Here is a 17,138-nt window from a genome sequence, read left to right on the forward strand (position 1 = left end):
AGTACTGTCCCTTCCAGGCCTGGCTCCTTCCACTCAGTGTAGTGTTTCTGAGGTTTGTCCCTGTCTTTAGTATGCCTCTCAATTCGGTTTGTTACACTACTGGTTACATTTTCTTTATCCGTCCATCTACTGATGGAGACTTGGGTTGCTTCTACCATTTTGGTTGTTGTCAAATAATTAATGCAAAAATTTTTACTTTTTTTCTCTACTTTCAGATATTTTAGATACATACCCAAGAGCGGAATTGTTGCTAAAGACATGGCAACTCTGTGTTGAACTTAAAAGCTTTTTTTATTTGTGTGTATGAATGTTTATTCTGCATATATGTCTGTGTACCGTGTGTATGTGGTTGCCGGAAGAGGTGTTGGAACCCATGGGATGGGAGTTACAGATAGTTGTGAGATGCTATGTGAGGGCTGGGAATTGAACACAGGTCCTCTGTGAGAGCTGGCAGTGCTCTTAACCACACTGAACCATCTCTACAGCCTGTCCACTTTCTTTTGAGAAAGATAAAAAGTTCTGGTTTTATTTTAATTTGAAGAGGAAAAAAATCAAATTGTAAAAAATAGAAATAAATCTGGGCATGGTGGTGGATGTCTGGAACCATAGTGCTGGAGAAGTCCAGGCTGGAGAGTCATAGGTTCAAGGCCAGCCTAAGATGAATTGTGACAATCTATTTAGAAGGCAGTGGAGTTTGCCATGAGACAACTCTGAGGGTAAAGGTGCTTACTGTCTGACCATGCAAGCCTGACTCCCTCATGCGCTACTCAGAACCCCAGTAAAGGTAGAAGAAAAAAAGGGAATCCACAAAGTTGTCCTCTAACCTCCATGTGCATCCCGCCCCCACTACTACTACTAATAATAATAACAGCAACAACAATAATAGCTATTTTAAAAGAGTATGTATTAGCAGGTTGGTGGCATCACTAAAGAAACACAATTTTACAGTAAAACCTAGGACACAGCGACTTCAAAACAGTTATGAATGACACATGAATGCCAAACAGAGTCTCTTCAACCAACCGAACCCTGTGCTAATTTTGAGGATGCTGCAGGCTGCCTCCTTCTGGGCTTCATGCTACTGCCTTCCAGTTTATATTCCTACTAGGGATACACAAGAGGTTTTGGTTGAGTGACATCCGCACAAACAGTTGTTGACAGATGACCCAGTGGTTAAGAGAACCAGCTGGTCACCCAGAGGACCTGGGTTCAATTCCCAGGACCTACATAGCCGCTCACCACCACCTGTAACATCATCTCCAAGGGATCTAATGCCCTCTTCTGGACCCCGAGAGCACCTGGACACATGTAGTGCACACGCACACACACACACACCTAGGCATAAGTGAATCTTTTTTTTTATTAAGGTGTTTATGCTATGTTCTCATGGCATGAGAAAAATAACCAATAAAAATCAACGTCTCTGTCACACATCACACCTGAACCCTGCAAGTGTTCAACAAGGTGACAGAGTTCTATGCAGTTGCTTCAGACAGCTGTTGCCAGCTCTACAGATGTTTGGGTGGAGAGAGATTTCCTCTGACTTCCGACATTGTCATTACCTATGACACCACACATTTCTCCTGTCTGTCACCTTTTGTGACACCACTCCATTTCTCTGTTTATAATCCTTCTAACCATTATTCCCAGTTCCAGCTTCCAGAACCTGCCTCGCCCTCCGTCCCTGCCTAGGAATCTATGATCAATATGCTCACGCCTTTGGTTCCTATGAGCCACACCCACTGTCACTTTCTCTGCTCTACTTAGACTGCAGTCCTCCCTCTTTGTCTACCTTCCAAAGTCCACCAGAGTCTCTCATTGCCATTACCGCCTCAACTGGTTCTGTCCCTATTAGCTCATACCTTTCTGAATAGCTTTGCTTTCACGGTGACAAGATTGAGCTATCTGAGATCTACCCACTTGTTTTAGCAGGACCACCTGGTTTTTCTGACCGTCTCATGTTTTTATGTGTGGCAGCCGTTATCGTGGACTGTCATTTTGTCCCTCTGTACACTGGCTCTGGCAGTCAGAAGGGGAGGAGTCCTGAGTTTGGAAGGGTTTTGCCCATCATTGTAGCCAAGTCATTGCAGGAGGAGGGTCAGCTATGAGCTGCATGTGTGGAAACTGTGTCAAGATGGGGTGGCCTGGGCTCCCAGGTGGAACCATGTATGTGACTGTCCTGTCCCATGGATGGGAGTGGAGTGGGGCAGGGGGAGCCTGAGCCTTAATAAGAGTCCAAAAGTAGCCGAGTCTATATATGATTGCCAACGGGTGCCAATCACTCTCCCAGACCCGGGGAAGGCATCATCTTCTTCTGTCCTGTAGTGTGTAATATTGTGTTTCAGCCCAGCTTATGATCTCAGCCGCTGTCAAAGGACCTACAGCAAAATCCGCTTTTATTGAGGCAGAAAAGGTCAGCTTTCTTGGACGTCTCCATGGTGAGGATAATAAATGCAACACATTCATCCCCTTATGACATTTAGGCACTTCAGCTGCAGTGACCCTTGGGAAAAGGCATTGGAGATTTTAATTATGTTTCTGCAGAAGAGATTGGTTAGTGGGCTGTCTCCTTCCTGTGTCAGGGAGTTCGCCCCCACCATGTGGCATCTGGCTTAGCCTGGATGAGCTCTCGGTGTGCCATCTGGCTCAGGGGAGTGTGGCATCCACTTAGTCTGAATGTGCCCCCGAAGCAGTGTGGTTTCTGCTATTCGAGGCTTGTCCTGAATCTGCAGGACAGGTCTTTCTTTTCTGTCCCATCTCACCTGCAACAGAGGGACCCTTTGTGGGAAACGTACAGCCAGCTGTGCTCCCTAGGACACACTCCCCGAGGCAGATAGATGGACCTGGATTTCCTGATGACAGACGCGGAGCAAATGCTGTGAACAGAGACCAAGAAAGAGAGGAAGTTGCTGGAAAGGAAAGGAGAGGCCATGCCAAGACAGACAGGTTCACAGAGACGCGGAGGAGGGACCTTCATAGCTGCTCTTTGCTCATTAGTCTAAGAGGTCTGACTGTTTAATCAGCCACCTCTCAACACTTGTGGGTTGTCTTAGTCGAGACTGGGTTGTTATTTCCTCCTCCTCCTCCTCCTCCTCCTCCTCCTCCTCCTCCTCCTCCTCCTCCTCTTCTTTCTCCTACTCCCTTCCTCCTCCTTGTTCCCCATGTTCCTCCTCTTCCTCCCGCTGACAGTGTCTCTCAGGATCTTTATGTGGACCATGCTGGCCACAAATTCACTGTCCTCCTGCCTCGGTTGCCTAAGTCCTGGGATTACAGGCACGCCCCACCGTGTCCTCAAGGCTTGGCAATTTACAAAGAATATAAGTTAATTTGGCTTATGGTTCTGGAGCTACGGAAGGTTCAAGACCCCTGTGTTGGCACCTGCTTGTCCGAATCAGCGTCTATATCTTAACATGACACTGGCTATCACATGGTAAAGCAGAGTACTCATGGCAGCTCCAAACTCAGTGTGTGCGTGTGTTTAATTCTGCCTGTTATCCAGAGACAGCCTACAGATGTGGTTCTATCTTTATTTCAACGAAGTTTTCTTCTCTTTCTTTTTGGTGTTTACTTTTCCCTTGTATTATTATGAAAACTCCTTTCTTGGTTGGGTTCCAATGTCTTTATTTCAAATGTGCTGCCTTCTCTTTACTCCTCACTTCTCTCAGCTCTTTGGAGATTCTGAAAAGTCAGTGTCCAGCTTCTCTATAGGTTCACTCTCCGTCAGTGGTCGTTTAAAATTTCTATCATTTAAGATCAAGTATAACTTAGTAGTGCAACATTTGCATAGAATCCCCCCAGGGTGGCTAGAGTGGAGGGAGGTTGGCTAAGTGGTAGAGCCCCTGCCTAGAATCCCCCAGTGAGGGGCTGGGGTGTGGATCAGTGGTAGAGCACCTGCCTAGAATCCCCCAGTGAGGGGCTGGGGTGTGGCTCAGTGGTAGAGTCCCTGCCTAGAATCCCCCAGTGAAGGGCTTGGCTGTGGCTCAGTGGTAGAGCACATATCTAGTACATTCAAGTTCCTGAGTTTGATTCTCAGCATAAACAGTAGAAATCAAAGCAAACATAACAAAATTCTGCTCTTTTCCTTCAGATTATTTACCTGGCTTCCAGCTTCATTTTGGTCACAGCTTGCTTTCATCTCCTCCCTATTTTCTGGTTTTCAGAGTCGATTACTGTCTAAAACACAGCAAAGAATACCCTGCATCCTTCCAGGTGTGGAGAAACACACCCGTAATGGCAGCACACAGCAGGCCGAGGCAGGAGGAGGATGAATTCCTTAACTACCCAGTGAAATGTTGTCTCAAAACAACAATGACAAAATCTGTTTTGTGGAGTAAATATTTTTGAAATTCTGTTCTTTCTCCTTTCTTAATATTATTACAACACAGTTTCCTGCTCCATCTGCCTTCTCTCCAGGTGCTGGGTGGCTGGGTTCACTCTTGCTCTCAGGTTTCTGCCTGCTGAAGTGGATACTTGTCTATGCCATTTGTGAAGGAGAAGCCCTCTTTGTCAGGAAGGGTCCCTGAGGGCGGGCTAAGCTCAACATGGTGATGAAGGGGAGTCCAAGAAGAACCTGGCCACAAAGAAGTCAGCCTGAGGATGCTAGGTCTTTCAGGATGGCAGTTTCCTTGTGGCAAGAGGTTCTTATTATGCCCAGGTTTCTCTCTCTCTCTCTCTCTCCTGGGAATGGAACCCAGGCTCTTGCAAGCTAAGTAGCACCCCAGCCCTCACTGGGGGATTCTAGGCAGTTCTCTAACACCAAGCCACACTCCCAGCTCCTCATTTGGGGTTTTAGCCAACCACTCTGTCACTGAACCACCTAGTTCTTTTTAATAAGATATAGAGCTTACTAAATTGCCTAGACATGAGCTCAATATGTAACCCATATAGAGTTGAACTTGTGATGCTGCCTCAGCCTCTTGAGAACATGAGAATACAAGTCTTCCCCATCAGGCACCACTATAGATTACTCTTTATATCCAGATTGCCTCTCCAGGGTAGGAAGGGCTTACCCACAAATTACTCAACCCAAGGAAATAGCCAGGTCATGGAAATGCTACATGCTCACGTCTTCTTGGTTTAGCCAAGACTACGTCCATAATCCTGGGGTATTAGCCTCTGAAGTCCTTGAAACATGGCAGTTTGAGGCCATATACTCCTTATGACCGTGGTCACTGCCTCATCGAGACAAGAGAGGATGTGTGCGAGTTCCAGCATTTTCTGTCTGCCTGTCCCCGACACTTGACTGACTCTCAGCAGAGAGGGATGTAAGACAGCATCAACTAACCCACTTCACCCTGGTGTCTGCTGCCTAGTACCTACTGAAACTCTATTGTTATGGTTTGAATATGAAGTGCGCCCCCAAAAGGCTCAGGTCCCCAGCTCATAGCACTGCCTGAGGTGGTCTGGAAATCTTGCAAAGTTGGGCCAGCTGAAGGAGGCGGGACTTAGTTGTATCTTTTATCTCTGTCTTTATCTTTGCTCTTCTGCTGCAGTTCCTGTTTGTCAGGAGGTACAGATGTTCCTCTTACTGGACATCTGCTTCTGTTCCCAGCACTCAGGCGCCAGAGGCAGGTGGATCTTTGTAAGGTTGAGTCTAGACTCGTCCACACAGCAAGTTCCAGGAGAGCCAGGGCTGCACAGAGTAACAAATGAAAACAAAACAGGGGTTCCCTGTCACACTCCCAGTACCAGTTCTGTCCAAACACGTGATGGTCAGCAGTCACAGACAGAGGCCTCTATGAGAAAAATACATCTTTCCTGTCGTCCCCACCCCAGTTCCCAGTTTCTCCTCTTTTAAGTTGTTTGCGTCAGATATTCTGGTCAAATTCGCACAAGAGTAATATGTATGCGAACTGGAGTTGGTGCTGGGGCTTCTGCTAAGCTTCTAACTCTGTTTTTTTTTTTCCCCAATTATTCTCATTTCAGAGAGGAGCGCCGAGGCCTTTTCCTGACACCCACCATCTTCGTTTACACCCCTCACGCTTGGTAATTGACACACTCTGTCAGTCACGGCTAAGAACCCCAGTGAGTCATTTTTTTCCCCACTGAGACTTTCGGAAGAGACAAAAATATTGTGTGTGCTTGATAAAATGCCGATGACATGTTTGGGGAGAGGAGAAAGCTCGGCTTGATCTGAAGATGGGGAAATAATAGGACATACTCTAGGTTCTCTAGCTGAAAGTCATTAAGAGAGCCTGTGCCCGCAAAGTTTAGCTCTGTGCCCTGCACAGGGGGGAGGAGTAAGCACTTCTTGCGTGTTTACTTCATAAAAAAAACGGTCACTTCTCTTCTGGTTACACCTCTCTCAGATTGAATTGCTATGCTATGGTCAAATCGCATTCTGTGTTTACGGCGACACACACATAGCAAATCTCTGAAATACAGAGGGGCCCTAAGGTTGGGATTATCCTCTTGCCTCACGTTCAAAGCTCAAAGAACTTTGACTACAGACCATAGGTGGGTAAGCACGCCGCTGCTGAGGGGAAAAGGGGACTGCCGAGCTCTTTTGGTTTATCCTAGTGAATGAATCTTGTCACCGGCGCTTTTAAGAATAATAAAGGAAACGTACATGTTCGTGAATGTGTTGTACAGCGATACTTCCTCCCAGCCGACCACCCACAGTGTGACAATGGTCTCTGAAAACTTTAATGGAGCTAGGATTGTTCTGCCACCTAGTGATGGTGTAACTGTCACACCACAACAAGATGCACTGGGCCCCTGTCATCTCTGGTCATCCGTGTGAACACTTTCTGATGTTGTTATTTTGTTTTTCGAGACAGGGTTTCTCTGTGTAACAGCTCTGGCTGTCCTGGAACTCACTCTGTAGACCAAGCTGGCCTCAAACTCAGAGATCCACCTGCCTCTGCATCCCAAGTGCTGGGATTAAAGGTGTGCACCACCACCACTTTGCCAGTATAAACCATTTTTAAAGAGTCCTGCCTGCTATTTAAAAATATGGCAATATGGTAATGTTTGTGACTTAATCATGTTTTTTTCTTAAAAAATATTCTGGGGGAGGGGTTGCGACAGGGTTTCTCTGTCCTGGAACTCACTCTGTAGACCAGGCTGGCTTGAACTCACAGAGATCCACCTGCCTCTGTCTCTCTGAGTGCTGGGATTGAAGGCGTGTGCCACCACTGCCCAGTTTAAGAAAATATTCTTACATGCATGTGTGTTTTGCATGCGTGTGCTTACATGTATCATTGCATACAGTGCTTCTGGAGGCTAGAGGGACTGGATACCTGCAGCGGGAGCCACAGACTGTTATTAGTTACCATGTGGGCGCTGGGACTCACACCTGGCTTCTCTGGAAGAACAGCTAGCGCTCTGAACTGCTGAGTCATCTCTCCAGCCCTATTCTGTTCTTTGTTATTTTTAATTAGTGTGAAAATATCGGGTTCCATTATGATATTCCCATATATGCGCATCAGGTGCTGTCTCTTTTTCTCTGAGACGGGGGTGGGGGGGGAGGGGGGAGGGCCTCATTATGCTGTTCAGGCTGGCCACGAACTCCTGAATTCCAGCTATCCTCCTGTCTCAGCGTTTTCGGTAGCTGAGCCCACAGGCCCCACTGCTGCGCTTGACTGCTCACAATCCTCCATTGCACTTGGCTATTGCTTTCGGAGACACTTGCTGTGTGGTCCAGACCGACCTTCGGGCCACATCCAGAGTTCTGAGACTACAGGTGTGCACCTCTACACCTGGCTTATTTTATACTTATTTTTTAAAGATTATTTTTTTGCAAGCACAAATAATTATAACAATTTATAGTAAATAAGAGTGAAGTTTAAATCCATTAGGGGAAAATGGAAATTACAAGCATTTCTATAAAAGAAAGTCCAACCCCAAGTGTTAAAAGCTTAACATAAACCAACTGCATTAAAAAAAATCAGTATTTAAAGCAGTCAGAAATAGTAATACTTACTAGGAAAATGGAAAACAAATGAGAGAGATGGGGTGAAGCAAGAAAATGAAACATGAACAGGAACCCTCAAAGGCATTTTAAGAAACGGGAAATCACAGCGGGGGGGATAAACACACATCTCTCCAGGCATGAGGCCCTGGATACAACAAAAAGCAACTCAGAGGCAGGATAAAGTACACAAACAGCAGCCCCAAACCCTGCTTCTTAAATGGCTCAATCCAGATGTTACTCTGCCCTGGCATCAACCTCCCACAGCTGTAGACTTTCAGAACCGTTCATCCTGGAAAGCCCACATCGGGAAAATATTGTTTTTCTCACATACCTGTTGACAGGAAAGAGTAGTATGTCAAAGGAGGATTTACACAAGCCACGTTTTCCAATGACCAATAGGATCTCAGTCTTTCTCAGTAAGTGGATCTTGAGATGATTGCCTTCACAGCCCCCTGGTGTTCTGAATGGGGAGGGGGGATTGCAGTTTAATTTGCATTAGTATAGATTCTGCTTTATTGATAGAGATTTAAGGTCAGTTTTGTTATATGTATATGTATTTCTGATCTTGATTAAGGTATTGTGATTGTGTAGTTCATGTAAAAATGTAATGTATATAGATTGTTAATGAATAATCATTAATAATAGTCAAGTTTGTAGTCATGTTAGTTAGATTTTCTAGATATATAGATATATATTTCAGTTAGATCGGCATTCTTCATATCTTTTAAAGACTACGGAATATGCCATTTAATGTTTTAATAACTTAGGACTTTTCATGACAATGAGACACTCTGCTCCTGGCAGCACCAATCTACTTCAAGAAAAAGATGGGCATCGAAGAGGATCCTTATGGAGTTTGATAGCCATTTGGGCAAGAAACTGCTCTTGCCTGGGCTATTGCATAAACTGGACACAGAGAACCCACAGAGAGAGGACTGCTGAACTTGCCTAAAGGTGAGATGATCTTTCGGGGTTCCTGATTCATGAAAGAGTCTGCAAGACATTCTTCAGGACAAGCAGATAGTGACTGCCTTTGAAATTTCCTGCTTTGTGGAAATGTCTGCTGGAAACTATGGGCCTGTAGGCCAAAGATGGATACCCCAACGGTACAGAGGAACTTTGGGTGACTGTCCAGGCAGCGAGATGTCTCTGTCATTTCTAGAGTTTGAAAGTTGCTGATTTCTTGTTTGCTTAGGTAATATTATATCCTTCTGGAGTCTTTGAAGAAGTTGAAGAATAGTTAGTTATAGTTATAGTTTTCCTTAGTTATGATATAGATTATTGTAATTTTTACTTGATAACTGTTTTGTTATATGTAATTTTGCTATGTTAAAGTTAAAGCCTTCTTTTGTTTAAACAGAAAAAGGGGAAGTGATGTGGGAGTGTCATATATCAATCTGTTGATTTCATTGGTTAAGCAATAAAGAAACTCCTTGGCCCTGATAGGTTAAAACATAGGTGGGAGGAGTAAACAGAACAGGATGCTGGGAAGAAGAGGAAGTGAGCTCAGTCTCGACAGCTCTGCTCTCTGGAGCAGAGGCCCTGCTTCGCTTTCCTGGGCATACACGATGAAGCACCGACCCAGGATGGACGTAGGTTAGAATCTTCCCAGTAAGCGCACCTTGGGGTGCTTACACACATTATTAGAAATGGGCTAGTCCAGGTGTGAGAATTAGCCTAGAAGAGGCTAGATAGAAATGGGCCAAGCAGTGTTTAAATTAATACAGTTTGTGTATTGTTATTTCGGGCATGAGCTAGCAGGCGGCCGGGGTGCTGGGGACGCAGCCCCGCCGCACTTATTACTACACTCGGTGGTTGTCAAGCTGTACTGTTAAAGTTTATTTATTTATATTCTATGCACGGGGTGTTTGCCTACATGTGTGTATTCACACCATGCATGTCTGGTGCCCATGGAAGCCAGAAGAGGGTGTCAGATCCCCCAGCACTGGTGTTACAGACAGTTGTGAGCCTCACTCGGGATGGAACCCAGGTCCTCAGCAAGAATAGCCAGCGTTAACTGTTGAGACATCTCTCCAGCCCCTTCTTTTGGCATTTTAATCTTTATTTTAGAATATACTCTCCTACTTATTAAAAAAAACCAAACAAACCCAAAGTACACACTAGAAAACATTGTACCACCAGGCTAAGCCGGCAGCAGCTCACACATCTCTTGGGACAATGAGGACTGTCAAGTGGTGAGCCTAGACCGTGTAGGCTCGGTGTTTGTATCACAAAGTCACCAAGGGACACACTTCTCAGAATGTGACCCTGACTTCAAAGGATGCCTGTCTGTCACACACACACACACACACACACACACACACACACACGTGAAGGAATGCCTGTAGAACTAGTCTCCGCCTCATCCTGTCGCCTTCATAGTGGTACTTGGAGTTAATGCTCACCTGTAGCTTTCACAACATCCAGCAAGAAAGGATGCTCCTTTGGGAATCAGACCCCTGAGTCCCCGGATTACAGCCTCACAACCCACGTATAAGTGCTCTTTCCAAAAGTTCAGAGGAAGGGAGTTTTTCTCCTCCAAGGACAATTGGCAAGAGGGCACTACTTTGCCAGTGTGGGTCTGTGTCCTGCAGATGATAGGAAAAGAGACCTTATGTGTTCTACAGCACCATGGGGGTCCAGTGTCTGTGTTGAGGATGCTACTGCCCCACTGCAGGTGGTCCCTGTCAATTCCTTCTCAATGTGTGCATGGGTGATTTCTTGTGTATATGTATGTGCACCACATGTGTGCCTGACACCCACATCCCACTCTCTAGGGATGTATGGGTGTTTATCTGCGTGTAGTATGTGTACCATGTGAGTGCCTGGTACCCACATTCCCTCTCTATGGACGTATGGGTGTTTGCTTATGTGTGTGTATATGTACCACATGTGTGTCTGATGTCCACATCTTCACTCTCTAGGGACATATGGTTGTTTGCCTGTGTATATGTGTGTGTGCCTGGTGCCCACAGGTCACACCATTTAACTTGGCCATGCACTATCCTCTACTGCACTGCACTTCTGCCCTTGGGTTTTTTTTTTTGGTGGGGGGGGTGGAGTAGAAGAGGTAGGCTGTATTGAGGAGTCAACACTGTGGGCTCAGGTGACCTCGGTGTGGGCTAGGAAGCTTCTCAAGTTCTCTGAGCTGCGGTTTGTGGGCCTGAAAAAGGGGGATATCTGTAGGGAAAGGCATCATTCAGAATCCACTTACTACCTCCCCGTTTCCTGTGGCCTGGTGGCTTGCCTAGCTGTCAAATCGCATGTCTCTACTTACCCGTCATCCTAGACACCCCTGTTTAGTGCAGACAGGCTTCTCTACTAGGCCTATTCTAGCCCAGTGGTTTGATCACAGCTGACAGTTTCCACTTAGTTAATCACTGAATCCCTCTGCTGCCACCCAGGTCCCAGCCTCCTCCACCCCCACCCCGTCATCCCGGAGGAGGGAAGCAGAAGCAGAGCTCCAGTACATTTAGAAGCCCGAGAATATTCTGGAATGACCAATAATGACCCGTGTAACTGCAGGCCTGTACTTCAGGCCCAGTGTCAGCCGGGCCCCAAGCAAGCCATTAAGAAGGGAACAGGCACCGTGCTGACAGTAAATGTCTACCCCACTGTGGCACAGGGCAGTGAGCCCTGGGGTATATTCTGTGACAACTGGGCATTCTCTGGAGCCATTAGCACAGTCTGTACCCTGATGGTGCCAGCCCTGGAAGATCTGGGCCAGTAGGGGGAATATCAAGAGCATGATGCCCAGACCTTTGCCCCATGCCAACCAACTTCAACGCTCTTTTGGGTGACTGGTTAATAAGAGAGTTGTCTCTGGAGAAGGAAATGGGATACATTGCACACATCGATACACGTTTACCCAGATATGTATACCTGCATGATCACACATATTGTATATACTCACCCTGTACACACACCCGTGTGCACCTCCCCTTAAATGCCATAAGCATTCAAATACGTTTCTCATCCTGAAGTCACCCCTTGGCCAGGTTAGCACCCCTCCCCCTGGCTCTGGTGGGCCCAGATGGCCCCAGCAGGCTAGATATCATTAGCTGTCTGCATGTCCCAGTGCCCCTGGCCTGGCCTCTGCTGTTCCAGGAGGCAGACGCTGCTGTTTAATTTCCCATTTTCTTCCCTTCACCAAGGAGACCTGGAAACCTGAGCCGCCTAAGGGCAGGAGCTGTGCGTGGAGCTGCATGGGATTCATTTCAGAATCTCCAGCGGTTGTGTCAGACTGCGTCAATTCCAGAGTGTCAGACTTTATTAAAAAAATGAAAAACAAAAAAAAAAATCCCACAGTGTCTGGTCTGGCATAGCCTCTCAGATAAATGCAGGTGCCTGAGTACACACACAAACCTGCAAAGTCACACGTCCTTAAATTCGAGCCATACACATCTACCCCAGCATGCATGCTTAAGTGTGAAAGATCCACACAGACACATATCCACAGGCTCACAATACAACCAGGCTATACCCATTTCCACGAATGCTAATACAGTACAAATACATGTGGGCAGGCATTTGCACACAAAGTGCATGTGCACTTATTTACATACAGAGTAATACACCTGCCGCAAAACCATCATGCACGTATACCCATACTACAGTGGGGTAAAGATGTTGCCAGCATCCCACTGCTTACTGAAAATCCTTCTATCCCATCTACTTCTGAGCCCCTGCTGCAGGAAAAGACTGGGTATAATTTCCTTTCTGTGGCTGTGATTAAATACCCCGACTGAAAGCTACTTAGGGAAGAAAATGATTTATTTGGCTTACAATTCCAGATTACAGGCCATAGTTGCAGAGAAGTCACTGCAGCGGGAGCTTGAGACAGCTGGACACCATACATCCACAGTCAAACCGGAGAGAAACAAACGCACCCATGTGGCCTGCTTGCTTGCTTTTAGCTTCTCTTTCTATATAGCTCAGGATACCTCCTCCCACTCCCCCCCTCATAGGGAATGGTGCCACCCATGGTGGGATGGATCTTCCTATACTAATTAACAATCAAGTAAGTCCCCCACAGACGTGCCCACAGGCCAACCTGAGCTAGGCAATTCCTCATTCAGGATCAGTTCCCAAATGGTTTTCAGCCATGACAAGCTGACATCACAAAACTAGCCAGTGCAGACCTTTCGCTGAACAGACAAGAGACCCCCCAAGGAAAGGGGAGCAGATGTGAGAATCGACCTTCCAGGTACCCGCTGGCCACTCCTTCTAGACTTCTCCCTGCCCCCGCCATCCCACAGTGCTCTGAGCTGGGGAAAGCACCTCAATAAGAAGACAGGTGACCCCAGTCTGACCCCGTCTCTCCCCAGCCTGCAAACCGACAGCACCCTGACTTGAGAGGAGTCCACAGCTTGTATTCCGTGCACCCAGAGTTGCTCTCCTCCCGCCAACGTTCTAACGTCTAGCTTTCCCCTTTCCCGTATAGTTCAGGATCGCCACAAGCTGGGGATGGGGGTGGGGGGGTGGTCGAGTGTTCAGAACAGGAGCCGGTGGGGGACATTTCAGATTCAAACCATAATTCTGTCCCCATGGTGAAGATCAGTGAGACTCAATTGTGTCTCCCGTGTCTTGACTGTTTCCTCTTCACATGAATGTGCAGGGAACCTGGCTCAGAGTAAGCCCTCCATGAATATTTGCTGGCAGAACCAAGGTGCAAACACATCCACCAGCGGTGTTAAGTTGAAGTCGGTTCTGTTCTGTTTGGAGATGAGGACCTGACCAGCTAGATGGTCCTCCCCTCCGCTATACCATTCTCCAAATTCAGCCATGTCCCAGGAGCAGGATCTGCCTAGAGATCTCAGCAATGGAGAGGCACCTCCCACCCCTGGTCCTCACAAGGTGCCTCAGCAGGAAGCTCCACCTCTAAGCGAAGGGGGAAATCAAATCAGGTGTTCTGTTGTCAAGTCTGCAGAACTCAGAGAGCCAAATCAAAACTGTGTTATCGTCCAGCTGTGGCCTGGCTGTGACTTCCAGCTGCAGGGCCATGGAAATGCCTGGTAACAGGAGAGGATGCGTTCCCGTGGGGTGGAGTCACAGCCCTGAGTCAGTCCCGAGAAGCTGAACTGGTGCTCAGGGGACAGGACACCCACCCATGACAAACTCTCTGCCAACAGGAACCACCTGCCATTCGTTCTCATCTCTGGAGCACTAAAGAACAAACCTTCCTTCCTACCCCCAACCATGTCCGCTCGTTCCAATCCAAACCTGAGACGTTTGCCTTTTAAGGACAGTTCAGGTATTTTTGGGCCTAAGTTTCCGCATTTATCATTAAAGCAATTATCAGCTAAGAGTTCTTGGCTCCCTAAGACAATGTAATCAGAGAGCAGGAGGGAGTTGGATTATAAATAACTCGCGCCCTCCCTGCTCTTCGTTTGTGGCGCTATATAAATCTTTAGGTGTGTGAATTGCATCATTACTAATGGTCTTTAAAATGTAATACAACTTTTCTCATTAAACACAGCCAGCCAATCACAAGAGGCACCTCACAGACCCTCCACCAAGGAGCTGCGGCATTTGCATTGCAGAAAAACTGTAATTTTATTCATGGGTTGGCATCGCCTCAGCCCATCAGTAATTAAACACGGAGCAGCTGTCACTCTGCGGCATCCTAGGCAGGCAGGACGGAATAATGAGGCTGTATCGATGGGCTCGGCGGTCGGGGGCTGGCATGGCTGGGGAAATGGTGCTTCGAAGAGGATGGCGGGGGCGGGGGCTGACAAGGTGAGGGACTCCCAGGCCTGGGCTCAGGGCTGTCCCTGCCTCATCTGTGCCCCCCTCCTTAATCCTGTAGAAAAGTAGCTGGCGATGTGTAGTGGGAGATGGGAGCTGAGAGGGGTTTGTTCCAGTCGGAACACACATCCTGGAGGCCACGTGGGATGGGGAGAGGTAGGCCGGGGAGGATGGGTTGGGAGACACTTCCGGCTTCTACTTTTTTTTTTTCTGGTTGAATTGTGTTAACAAGCAAGTAGGCATTCCCTCTATAATTCAGAAGACTTAATTATTTATTTTAAAAATCAATGTTGGGGACTGAACTCAAAGCCTTGCATATGCTAGGCAAGCACTCCGCCATGGAGCTATACCCCAGACCTCGATAGAGCTAAATTAAACATCATTTTTTTTTTACATTTGTGTGTGTGGGGATTTGTGTGGAGCGGGGTACATGCACCATGGTGCCTGCGTGGAGCCCAGAGGACAGTTTTGCAGGTGTCAGTTCTCTCCTTCCATCATGTGGGACCCAGGGTTTGAACTCAGGTCCTCAGGCTTGGCAGGAAGCACCTTTACCTGTTGAGCCCTTTTACTGACCCACCCCAGAGCTAATGGTTTAAAACCATGGTTCTCAACCTGTGGGTCACAACCCCTTGGGGGATCGAATGGCCCTTTCACAGGAGTCGGGTATCAGATATTTGCATAATGATTTATAACAGTAACAAAATTGCAGTTGTAAAATGGCTGCGCAAATAAATGTTTGGTTGAGGGTCACCAGCACGTGAGGGTCGCAGCCTTTAGGAAGACTGAGAACCACTGTTTTAAATGTTTGCATACTGAACAGCGGGAGCCGAGGAGAGGAGGGGGGAGGTACTGCTCACTCCTGGGTTTGGAGGGCGGGTCTTAAACATGCATACCCCAGCCAAGGCGTGTGTGTGTGTGTGTGTGTGTGTGTGTGTGTGTGTGTGTGTGTGTGTGTGCCCCAGAGGTCCTGTGCCCTGTATCTAGTTAGCTTTCTCGTTGCTGCGACAAAAGGGCCGAACAAGAAGCAATGGGGAGAGTGGGACGGTTTATTTTGGTTCATAGTTTGAGAGTACAGTCCATCATGGGCGAGGAGTCATGGCAGCAGCAGCCTGAGGCAGCTACAGTCAGGAAAAGGGACGACAGCCGCTCGCTCACTGTCTCTATTCAGTCAAAGGAGGCCGCCCGGGGAGTGGTATCAGCCACAATGAAGGCAACCCACTCCACCTCAATCAACCAGGTAACCCCTCACAGGGTTGCCTTTAGGCTTTGACTTCTGGATGATTCTGGATCCTGGCAAGTGGACAATAAACATTAAACATCACATGACCCAAGGGCTTATTTTGCTAATGAGGAAAACTGAGGGCTGAAGAAGGAAGTGGTTTGGAGCTATGGTGAGCAAGAGGCTAGCATGTCCAGAGGTCTGGGTTCTGAACTCACACGGTGGAACCTCAAGCAGACCTCTGGGTTTCAGTGCCTCTTCCAAACAAGGGGTACGGGAGGGGAGTCTTTAGGAGTGCCAAACCAGAGGTCCCAGGGCAGGCTTGACCCATTCAGGACCATGGGCCACATGCCTGTTTGCTGCCTGTTCGTCTATCAACCTCTACTGGCCGGGTTTCCCTTGTGTCTCCCCAGCCCCAGACTGCAGAAAACTTACCCACATACCTCCCAGGAACCCCTCCCTCCTTCTTTCATCTGGACTTTTCTAGGCTCTCTGGACCAGCCCAGCAGCGTCAGCAGGGGGCAAGGACAAGGTATCCCAAAGCCCCATATCATGAGAAGTAACTTGGGCTCTACATTCCTACAGGCCTGGCTCTATGTCTGCTCTCAGGGCCACGATGCAGGAGTATCCCCTTAGAGGACCTTCTGTCCTGACTCAGGTCTTCTGCTGAGTTGAGGGTCAGGGCAGTGGCCTATGGGGAAGCTTCTTGACTTGTTTGAGCCCGCCAGATATCTTGCCTGTTTTGAAACCCTGTCAGAAAGGGCACAATAGACCTGGCCAGCCCAGCTAAGGTTGGCAGACCCAGGGGCCCCCCGCAGTGAGGCTGTGTTGGCTCAGTGTCAACAGAGTGGCAAGGAGAGGTCTTGTGCTGGCATGTGCTCAGTGTAACGCTGAGTTATGATAGCTACATGCCGTGTATCCACAGTGACAAGAGAGGGCACCCTGTGAAACACCACAGGGGACACTGACTGACCTGGGTGTGTAGACAGTGGGCGTGTCCCTTGCTTCCCACATCACTGTGGCAAAATCCCCAGAAGAAGAAACTTGAGGCAGGAAAGGTTTGTTTTGACTGAGGACCATCCCAGTGGAGAAAGCCTGGTGCAGTTCACAGTGACACAAACCCAGGGCTGGGAATCCTTGCATCTTGGTGGATCAGGAGATAGTACGCTCAGGAGACACTCGGGGCTTGGTGATAGCCTTTCAGGTAGCCCTCACCCCGTGGCCCCACTCCTGCAGAGAGGCCCTTTTAAAGGTTCC

Source organism: Alexandromys fortis, unplaced genomic scaffold, assembly GCF_014885135.2.
Source record: "Alexandromys fortis isolate MF-2015 unplaced genomic scaffold, M_Fortis_MF-2015_v1.1 scaffold_140, whole genome shotgun sequence".
NCBI classification, from domain to species: domain Eukaryota; kingdom Metazoa; phylum Chordata; class Mammalia; order Rodentia; family Cricetidae; genus Alexandromys; species Alexandromys fortis.